This window comes from Heterodontus francisci, chromosome 39, assembly GCF_036365525.1.
Source record: "Heterodontus francisci isolate sHetFra1 chromosome 39, sHetFra1.hap1, whole genome shotgun sequence".
In the NCBI taxonomy this organism is placed as follows: Eukaryota; Metazoa; Chordata; class Chondrichthyes; order Heterodontiformes; family Heterodontidae; genus Heterodontus; species Heterodontus francisci.
In genome coordinates, this window is record NC_090409.1 from 40,643,259 (window position 1) to 40,650,233 (window position 6,975).

The window sequence follows — 6,975 nt, forward strand, 5'->3', positions numbered from 1 at the left end:
TCCTCTAGCCCCGACAACCATCGCTATCTCTGTGACCTCCCCCAGCCCCTACAACCCTCCCTATCTCTGTAACCTCCTCCAGCCTCAACAACCCTCCCTATCTCTGTAACCTCCTCCAGCCTCAACAACCCTCCCTATCTCTGTAACCTCCTCCAGCCCCTACAACCCTCCCTATCTCTGTAACCTCCTCCAGCCCCTACAACCCTCCCTATCTCTATAACCTCCTCCAGCCCCGACAACCCTCCCTATCTCTGTAACCTCCTCCAGCCCCTACAACCCTCCGAGATCTCTGCCCTCCCTCCAATTCCGTCCTCTCGCCCATCCCTCCGATTCCCATCGCTCCACCATTGGCGGCCGTGCCTTCAGCTGCCTGGGGGCCCTAAGCTCTGGAATTCCCTCCCTAAACCTCTCGCCTTTCTCTCTCTCTCCTCCTTTAAGACGCTCCTTAAAAAGCCGACCTCTTTGACCGAGCTTTTGGTCGCCGGTCCCTAATATCTCCTGGTGTAGCTCGGGGGTCAGGTTGTGTTTGATTTCCGATCTTGGGAGATGATGTAGAGCATTAAAGGCACTGGATGAATCTCATCAGGTTCAAAGCCCAGCAAAGGGTTCTGAGTTGGCCATCGATCGGGGAATCTCTGACTGGACTGTGTGCTCTCCTTCATTCCCAGTTGTTCTCTCCGATTGAAGAGGTGATGATACAGCCTTTGCGGGAGTCGAGAGATCATTATCAGGTACTGAAGGATTCTGGAGATACCATGAGTAAATTAACACTGGAGTGATGTTCACACTCAATCATAGGATAATTCTCAGTACAATGTAACACACTCCTCGGAAAATAAGAGTCTAAATGGACAGAAGGATCTGGAAGAACAGATACAACAATCACTGAAAGCCGCCACGCGAGTTAATAAAGGTCTTAAAAAATACAAATCGGGCACGATTTTTTTCTAGAGGCAAAGAATTAAAAAGCAGAGAAGTTATGTTCAAATTGTAAAGAACCTTGGTTAGACCACACTCGGAACATTGTGCACAGTTCCAGTCTCCATATACCTTGGTTAGACCACACTCGGAGCACTGTGCACAGTTCCAGTCTCCATATAACTTGGTTAGATCACACTTGGAGCACTGTGCACAGTTCCAGTCTCCATATAACTTGGTTAGATCACACTTGGAGCACTGTGCACAGTTCCAGTCTCCATATAACTTGGTTAGATCACACTGGGAGCACTGTGCACAGTTCCGGTCTCCATATACCTCGGTTAGACCACACTGGGAGCACTGTGCACAGTTCCAGTCTCCATATACCTTGGTTATATCACACTTGGAGCACTGTGCACAGTTCCGGTCTCCATATAACTTGGTTAGATCACACTTGGAGCACTGTGCACAGTTCCGGTCTCCATATACCTTGGTTCGACCACACTCGGAGCACTGTGCACAGTTCCGGTCTCCATGTACCTCAGTTAGACCACACTCGGAGCACTGTGCACAGTTCCGGTCTCCATGTACCTCAGTTAGACCACACTTGGAGCACTGTGCACAGTTCCAGTCTCCATATAACTTGGTTAGATCACACTGGGAGCACTGTGCACAGTTCCGGTCTCCATATACCTTGGTTAGACCACACTGGGAGCACTGTGCACAGTTCCAGTCTCCATATATCTTGGTTATATCACACTTGGAGCACTGTGCACAGTTCCAGTCTCCATATACCTTGGTTATATCACACTTGGAGCACTGTGCACAGTTCCGGTCTCCATATAACTTGGTTAGATCACACTCGGAGCACTGTACACAGTTCCGGTCTCCATATAACTTGGTTAGGTCACACTTGGAGCACTGTGCACAGTTCCGGTCTCCATATACCTTGGTTCGACCACACTCGGAGCACTGTGCACAGTTCCGGTCTCCATGTACCTCAGTTAGACCACACTGGGAGCACTGTGCACAGTTCCGGTCTCCATGTACCTCAGTTAGACCACACTCGGAGCACTGTGCACAGTTCCGGTCTCCATATACCTTGGTTAGACCACACTTGGAGCACTGTGCACAGTTCCGGTCTACATGTACCTCAGTTAGACCACACTCGGAGCACTGTGCACAGTTCCGGTCTCCATATACCTTGGTTAGACCACACTTGGAGCACTGTGCACAGTTCCGGTCTCCATGTACCTCAGTTAGACCACACTTGGAGCACTGTGCACAGTTCTGGTCTCCATATACCCTGGTTAGACCACACTCAGAGCACTGTGCACAGTTCCAGTCTCCATATAACTTGGTTAGATCACACTTGGAGCACTGTGCACAGTTCCAGTCTCCATGTACCTCAGTTAGACCACACTCGGAGCACTGTGCACAGTTCCGGTCACCATGTACCTCAGTTAGACCACACTCGGAGCACTGTGCACAGTTCCGGTCTCCATGTACCTCAGTTAGACCACACTGGGAGCATTTTGCACAGTCCCTGTTTCCATATTATCACTCTTCGACTCAGTGGAAACTATTGTCTCTGAATAACCCCTCACAGCCTTTAAGCTGTCAAGTTCTGTCACTCTCAGGGCCTATCCTTCCAAATAGACCGAAAAGTCAGGAGCCAATACCCTTTCTGCTTTCCACTTTGATTAATCGTTCTCTTCCTTTGTTCACCTTTGAGTGGGAGTAGAATCAGGAGATAGTCATAAATCTGCACATTGTTCTGACCAGGTGAGAAAGGTGTCTCGGAGTCTCTTTTTCAGCCTTCACCTGGTCTTACTATAACAGAGTTTAATTTTAACCCTTGCTTTGAGCTCCCCCTTGGTGAATCCTTTTTCACAGCTTTCCAATGAAAAGGTAAAGAAATGAGCACACCAAGTTTTCTTTGGTTTTAAGAAGAATAGTGACATTTATTCAAACTTAAACTTAAACTCTAATTCAGTTAACACCGATGGACACACACCGCGGCCCACACTGGGATGCATACGCAATATGCAAATAGAGACAGAAAACAGAAGAAAAATAAAGTGAAACAGTTAGAGGCAATCTTGGTCCTTGAATGGAGGTAGGTGTTGCTTTTCGTTGGGGCCCAGTATTCTTCTTAAACCTCGTTCACTGTCGGAGACTTTTCTCTCTTGGTGTTCGTGTGTCTTCAGCGGATTCCGAAACTGGTGGGAGAGATGTTCCCAATCCAGGAGTCAGGAGCCTTCTGCCAGATTTAAAACTCTGCGTCAAGTTCAAATTCAGAAACTCCGACAGTCAGTTAGTCACGTGACTGAACTGGTCTGACCACGTCTGTTTGTGTATTCGGCCATCTGAGCAGTTAACCTGGAACGCAAGCTCCTGCACCCTCAGCGTCTGGCAATCAAAAGTCCTTTGTGGATTAAATTGGAGCAGGGAATGTTCCTTTGTCCCCCTTAAGCACCGACTGTAAATATGCAAACGTCCTTCCAGTCTGGTGTTGCTTCCATTCAAAAAGCAAGTTCCGTCTTTACTCCAAAAACAGTTTAAAAATCAGCGTTCATGTGGAGAAATTAATGTGCCTCATTCTTTGTGGGTGGGGCCCTGCATGACATCAGCAAGGAGCATCCATTCAGTATCCCCTCCATCAAGCCACTTGCCTCGCAATGATCAATCCTGTTTGATGGGGGACAGTGTAGAGGGAGTTTTACTCTGTATCTAACCCCCGTGCTGTACCGGTCCTGGGAGTGTTTGATGGGGACAGTGTAGAGGGAGTTTTACTCTGTATCTGACCCCCGTACTGTACCTGTCCTGGGAGTGTTTGATGGGGGACAGTGTAGAGGGAGCTTTACTCTGTATCTAACCCCCCGTTATTTTTTTTCTTTCTTTTTCTTTTTGCTTTCTTTTTTTTTTAGGGAGCTTTACTCTGTATCTCACCCCCGTGCTGTACCTGTCCTGGGAGTGTTTGATGGGGGACAGTGTAGAGGGAGCTTTACTCTGTATCTAACCCCCGTACTGCACCTGTCCTGGGAGTGTTTGATGGGGGACAGTGTAGAGGGAGCTTTTCTCTGTATCTAACCCCCCGTTTTTATTTTTCTTTCTTTTTCTTTTTGCTTTCTTTTTTATTTAGGGAGCTTTACTCTGTATCTCACCCCCGTGCTGTACCGGTCCTGGGAGTGTTTGATGGGGGACAGTGTAGAGGGAGCTTTACTCTGTATCTAACCCCCCGTGCAGTCCCTGTCCTGGGAGTGTTTGATGGGGACAGTGTAGAGGGAGCTTTACTCTGTATCTAACCCCCGTGCTGTACCGATCCTGGGAGTGTTTGATTGGGACAGTGTAGAGGGAGATTTACTCTGTCTCTAACCCCAGTGCTGTCCCTGTCCTGGGACTGTTTGATGGGGACAGTGTAGAGGGAGTTTTACTCTGTATCTAACCCCCGTGCTGTCCCTGTCCTGGGACTGTTTGATGGGGACAGTGTAGAGGGAGCTTTACTCTGTATCTAACCCCCGTGCTGTACCGGTCCTGGGAGTGTTTGATGGGGACAGTGTAGAGGGAGCTTTACTCTGTATCTAACCCCCGTGCTGTACCGGTCCTGGGAGTGTTTGATGGGGACAGTGTAGAGGGAGCTTTACTCTGTATCTAACCCCCGTGCTGTACCGGTCCTGGGAGTGTTTGATGGGGACAGTGTAGAGGGAGCTTTACTCTGTATCTAACCCCCGTGCTGTCCCTGTCCTGGGAGTGTTTGATGGGGACAGTGTAGAGGGAGCTTTACTCTGTATCTAACCCCCCGTGCTGTCCCTGTCCTGGGAGTGTTTGATGGGGACAGTGTAGAGGGAGCTTTACTCTGTATCTAACCCCCGTGCTGTACCGGTCCTGGGAGTGTTTGATGGGGACAGTGTAGAGGGAGCTTTACTCTGTATCTAACCCCCGTGCTGTACCTGTCCTGGGAGTGTTTGATGGGGGACAGTGTAGAGGGAGCTTTACTCTGTATCTAACCCCCGTGCTGTACCTGTCCTGGGAGTGTTTGATGGGGGACAGTGTAGAGGGAACTTTACTCTGTATCCAACCCCCGTGCTGTACCTGTCCCGGGGAGTATTTGAATTCTCCAATGCCCACTTAGACACTTCTTTCTCCAACAGTAGGCGGGCCTCTCTATTTCTCCTACCAGACCGCTCCATCTCACTGAAATTCATGCTCCCAATTATAGGCCCATTCTGCAGGGTTGTGCATCTCCTTCCCTGCTCTGGTCAAGTTGGACTTTTCCATCATTGAAACGAGCCCAGGGACCAAACCATTAAAGGCAATTTGAAGGGTTGGAATGCGAGTGTGTTTTAATTAGGCACCCAGGCTCCCTAACATCAAACTCAACAGCCAACTCTTTCTGCAGGGAGATAAAGACCATCAAAAACAGGAGCAGGAGGAGGCCATTCGGCCCCTCGAGTCTGCTCCCCCATTCAATACAATCTCTCGATCTCGGTCTTGAATCCACTCAACGACTGAGCATCTACAGCTCTCTGGGGTAGAGAATTCCAGAGATTCACAACCCTCTGAGTGAAGACATTCCTCCTCATCTCAGTCTCCAATGGCCGACCCCCTTATCCTGAGACTGGGACCCCCCCCCCCCACCCCCCACCACCACTAGTTCTAGACTCTCTGACGGGGGGGGAAACAGCCTCTCAACATCTACCCTGTCAAACCCTCTGAGAATTTTATACGTTTCAATGAGATCACCTCTCATTCTTCCAAACTCCAGAGAATATTGGCCCATTCTGCTCAACCTCTCCTCATCGGACAACCCTCTCATCCCGGGAATCAGTCTGGTGAACCTTCATTACACTCCCTCTAAGGCAAGTCTATCCTTCATTAGGTATGGAGAGCAGAACTGTACACAGTGCTGCAGGTGCGGTCTCACCAAAGCCCTGTAGAATTGCAGCGAGACTTCCTCTAACTCAATCCCCTGTAGGGGAAAAGAGCCTCGATGTATTTTCGGCGGAGTTTGACCACAAGTCACGATGAATAAAACTGCATTTGTTTGAACACGTGACGATGTGTTTTCGTACTGCTATGTGTTACATTTTCCATTGAAGGTTAACTCAAACTGTTTCCTGCCATCTCGCTCTCTTTCAAAACAGGTTCCTTGACATCACAGACTCATTTTGCCACCAGTGAACTCTGCAGAGACTGTGCAACCGAACTTGGAGAGCTCGTGTCTGTTCCAGTCAGGCATGGGAATCGCCAGTCATCCCTAATGTCTGCGCAGGCTCTCTGAACGAGCTGTCCAATTAGTGTCACCCCTTCACCCAGCTAGCCCCTACTCCTGCTGTAGGTCGTGACGGAGAGGATATGTTTGAGACAGTTGGCCAAGCATGCACAGGTCCTGGGCTTTGTAAATGGAGGCGTAGGTTACAAACGCAAGGACATTGTGCTAAACCATTTAGAAAATGCTAGTTCAGCTGTTACTTCCAGCTCTGGTCGCCACACACTTTCGGACGGGTGTCGAGTCCTTGGAGAGGGTGCGGAGGGAGATTTACCGGAACGGTCCCGGGGATGCGGGGCTTCGGTTAATGTGGAGAGACTGGGAGAAGCTGGGATTGTTCTCCTTAGAGCAGAGAAGGTTCAGGGGGAGATTTAATCGGGGCGTTCAGAATCATGAGGGGGGGTTTCGATGGAGTAAATGAGGAGAAACTGTTCCCAGTGGTAGGAGGGTCGGTAACCAGAGGGACACAGATTGAGGATAATCGGTAAAAGAACCAGAGGGGGGGAGAGGAGGAGAATTTTTTTGACGCAGTGAGTTGTTGTGATCTGGAACGCGCTGCCTGAAAGGGCGGTGGAAGCAGATTCAATAGTAACTTTCAAAAGGGGGGAATTGGGGAAATACTGGAAGGGGGAGAATTTGCAGGGGGCTTCTGGGATGTGCTGCTGGTTGGCGTGGTGGGTGTTAACTTGCTATAAGGCCTTCCAGGGGCATCTGGACTGGGTACTGACAGTAGCTCAGAGACTGCAACGTACACGCAGCAAGTGTCTTTACAGATAACGCATGCT

The 6,975-nt window shown here is 49.4% G+C and overlaps 1 pseudogene; it reads left to right on the top strand.

Moving 5' to 3' along the window:
* LOC137352895 (high affinity cGMP-specific 3',5'-cyclic phosphodiesterase 9A-like) overlaps positions 1-6,202 on the top strand; it is a 77,484-nt pseudogene extending 71,282 nt beyond the window's left edge.
* The last annotated feature ends 773 nt before the right edge of the window (positions 6,203-6,975 follow it).